Below are 4,156 nucleotides of genomic sequence, written 5' to 3'. Positions count from 1 at the left end.
AGAGCATCACTAACTCGGTGCTATGGTGTGCACGAAAGCCTGCCTGACGCCCATGAAGGAGGTTGTGAGACTCCAAAAAAGAAGAGAGGTCTTGCAGCACATGTTGTTCTAGAATTTTAGATATAAATGGTCATTGGGAAATCGGTCGATAATTTTTCAAGTTAGCTGAATCCGCTCCCGTTTTTTTAATCAAAGGTCTAACCCGAGCCTCCTTCAGACTAGGTGGAAGATATCCTTTCAACAATGACATATTGAGAAAGGAAACAATATGATTTTTCAAGATGGGACGCGCCTCCCGGAAGACCCTAGGGGGACAGGGGTCTGCTGGCGAACCTGATTTAATGCTATTCATCAGTTGCTCAAGCTTTGTAGAGTTAATTTCAGGAAAGCTTGAAATGATACAATCTTGAGGAACTTCAGTATTCTGCAGTGGGATAAATCCACTTACTGTGTTATTTTTGATCTCAGAGAGCATAGTCTGCACTTTCTCTGAGAAATACTGTTGGAAGGTGTTACTGTCAATCTTTGTATCAGCTTTAACCGGTATCTTTGTCAATTCTCTCAAGATGTTAAACATTTCCTTCTGAACATTTTGCGCCTGCTTTATACGAGTGTCAAAGTATTCTGCTTTAACTGTCAGAATCAATTTCTTATAGGTGTTTAATTTGACTTTGTAATGTTCACGATCAGTTTCCTCCTTTGTCTTCCTCCAATTCCTTTCCACACGACGAAGCTCTTTCTTATGTTCTCCCTTTAGCTTTTTGTAGCCTCTCCGGGGAAATTTGATCGATGGCCTGAGTTAAATTTTTAGTTAACTTCATATAATCCTGATCTAAATTGCCGCTAAGGGGATTAATACAATATGGAAGAGTGCCTGTCAAGGTTTGCAAATCAACCTTCTTCCATTGGCGGACTTTCTTCATTTCTGGAGCTTTGGTTACGGGATTCCCATTAATGGGAATAACATACTTGATCAGGTAGTGGACCGACCAAACGCAGGGTAGGATGTCTTGTATCGTCACTTCAGGGTCCGCGGTCCAGACAAGGTCAAGCATGTGTCCCGTGTTATGCTTCTACTAACTGCTTCAGGCCAAATGAGGACATACAAAACTTCACTTGTCGAGATATCGAATCTTTAGGTGTTTTTTCCCAGTGTAGATTGAAATCACCGGTTACCACTACCTTTTGGAATCTAGTGCAGATATCTGATAGAATAGGGGCGAAGAGATCATTAAATGTTAAAGTAGTGTTAGTGGGCCGATAGATTGTAAGAAGCGCAAAACATGAGTTATAAAAAATCACCTTTATTCCAAGTAGGTCTGCCAGATCCACCGATTCCGCTATGAGATTTTCGACTCTCAAGTACTTTTAAAATAAATTTGCAACTCCTCCGCCACGTGAGCTATTAGCACGATTATGCCAGACCGCATCATACTCTTCCGGAAGGGCTGCTATGATGTCCGGTACTGAATTACCATCCAACCAAGTTTCAGTTAGGGTTAGGATATCTATATCTCCCTCTTGCAGAAGGGAAAATATTTCCAGGTGGTGCTTATGGAGAGATCGTGTATTCAAACTCCTCACCTTCAATACAGGTTGACCTAAATTGGAACTTGCTTTGATGGGTTTCAAGATATGTATATCTTTTAGCGTGCTAATAATATTTGGACTCAGCCTCACCTTATTGGAGTGTAAACCATGTAGAGTATCCGACGAATACGTGATACTACGACCAGGAGTCCTAGCCCCTAGGCCCGTTCGCGCACGGACGGGCACAGACGATCTGGACTCTGGCGTGACTCCGGCGTGCTCCGGCTGCGCGCGAACGCTGCGCGCTGCCATGGCCGTTTTAAGTACCTTGCAGTATTCACGCCGCCTAGCACGCTGCCCTGAGTGGCGCTGCTGTGAAGAAATGACCCCCAAGATGGCGCTGCCAATACAGACCGAGGGAAGAAGGCCCGCAAAATGCGGTGATTAAACAATTATTGAGCAAGTGAGTGGTGCTAAAAACAGGGTAGAAATAACGTACTACTTAAATAAAATACAAAACGGGTTATTTTAAAATTAGTCAGAATTCGAGGCTGATGATTAGAAATGCGCTACTGATCTAAGCGCTGCGCTAGAAATTATGGGTCTTGCCAGGTCACGGTATGTTATTTTTTTACGTTTAATAAATGATTTTGACTAGGTACATGATGTGGTCTCTTCATGACCACCCATTTGCTCTTATTACATTCACACCTCACTGTATCCCATTTATTGTCATACCTCTTTGTCATACCCTTCTTGCTGATGTCCCACTCTTTCTTGAACTAGATTTTTGTAAACCTAGACAGGATCTCTCCTATTTAACCAATTGGAAGTAAGTGTGGTTCCAGGATTTCTTCCTTTAAGGGATACAAAAGGAGATACTCCTGAAAACGCGTTGGTGTAGTATGGCAGGACCATAGCATTTTTCTCACAGCTTTATCAATTTGTTCTCCTGAGTTAAGAGCTATCTGAATGGCCTCTACAATCATCCTATTTACTCTTTCCACAAGTCCACTAGCCTTAGGACAATAAAGGGGTGTTATTATATATCTGTAGGAGGATGTATGACGTTACGACGCATACTTTTACAACGCCTACCGTTACATCGCAACTTTTACAACGCATACCATTACAACGCATAATGCTTTTAGGCGCTGGATAGTGAATAGTTTAATTTACTATTCCAACTCCAGTCCCCGTGGATAGTAGGGAAGGTTATTGGATAGTAAATTAACCTATTCCCTATCCTAGAGCGCCCCCCAGCGCAATGCGTTGTAATAGTTTGCGTTGTAAAAGTTGCGTTGTAATGGTAGTTCGTTGTAAAAGTTTCGTTGTAAAGGTTGTTTCCCCTGTAGGATAATGTTTCCAAAAATAGAGTCCTCTCTGTGGTAGTGAACAGTACCCCGTTATCTCTGATTATAATATTGGGAAGACCTTACTTGGAGAAAGTATCGGATAGTTTGAGCGGACAGCTCTTCTTTTTCGCTGACAAAATTTTCTGGGGGACTGAGAGCCTCCGGACTGCGAGCTATGCTGTCCATACTACTAGCACAGCCAGAATCACAGTGTTGCTTTTCACCCATATTATTTTTTCATGTTTAGTAGATTATGTGGATTTGGAACGTGACGTGTATGGACTCTTCATGCTGCCCATTGTCTATTGCTCCATTCTCATCCCACCATTCCCCATTTGTCGTCATACTTTTTTGTGTATTCTTCTTGGTGATACCCCACCCTTTCTTTGACTAGATTTCTGTCAACCCAGATATGACCTCCCCTATTTAACCAATTGGGAGTAAGTGTGGGTCCAGGATTTTTACCTTTAAGGGATACAAAGGATCTTCTCCTGATACTCCACTTTGGTGTAGTATTGTAGGACCATATAATTTTTTCTCACAGCTTTGTCAATTTGTTCTTCTGAGTCAAGAGGTAACTGAATCTGCTCTTTGATCGTTCTAGTTACTCTCTCCACAAGGCAGTTAGCCTTATGACAATAAAGAGATGCTTTTATATGTCTGATGGATAAAGTTTCCAAAAATAGGGGCATCATAGTGGAAGTGAACTGTACCCCCTTGTCTGTGATTATAGTACTGGGAATGTCTTCTTTGGAGGAAGTATCGCGGAAGTATCGGGTAGAAATGCTATCAATGTGGCAGTATTAATGTACACTGCTTTGGTAGTCACCTAATTAGAGTGATAATCCACTAATACAAACATGTATGTGAGTAGTGTACTTAGCTGACTCATATGTCCTATGATGTCCAAACCTACCTTTTCCCAGAGTTTGGTAGGGACCTCGACTGGAATTAGTGGTACTCTGCGGGTGATCTTAGATTCGTCAGTAGCACAGCAATAATTCTTGTACGTGATTTTGGTCATGCTATGTCCTAGTTGATTCTCATGAGTATTATTAATAATGTGATCCCTCATGTTGACGGGGGGCACAATTTTGTTCGACTTTAGTACCGTATTAACAACAATGGATAATACATTTCTTACATTCAATATGGTTGTAAGTCTTCAGATAATTTCTTATATTGGGCTGGCCAAGCATTGATAATAGTACCTCTTACAGCAGCCAGGACAGTATCATCTTGATCTCTTTGTTACCATTCCTTTTTATCTA

Source organism: Lissotriton helveticus, chromosome 3_2 (assembly GCF_964261635.1).
Source record: "Lissotriton helveticus chromosome 3_2, aLisHel1.1, whole genome shotgun sequence".
NCBI classification, from domain to species: domain Eukaryota; kingdom Metazoa; phylum Chordata; class Amphibia; order Caudata; family Salamandridae; genus Lissotriton; species Lissotriton helveticus.
Note: the sequence above shows the minus strand (reverse complement) of the source record.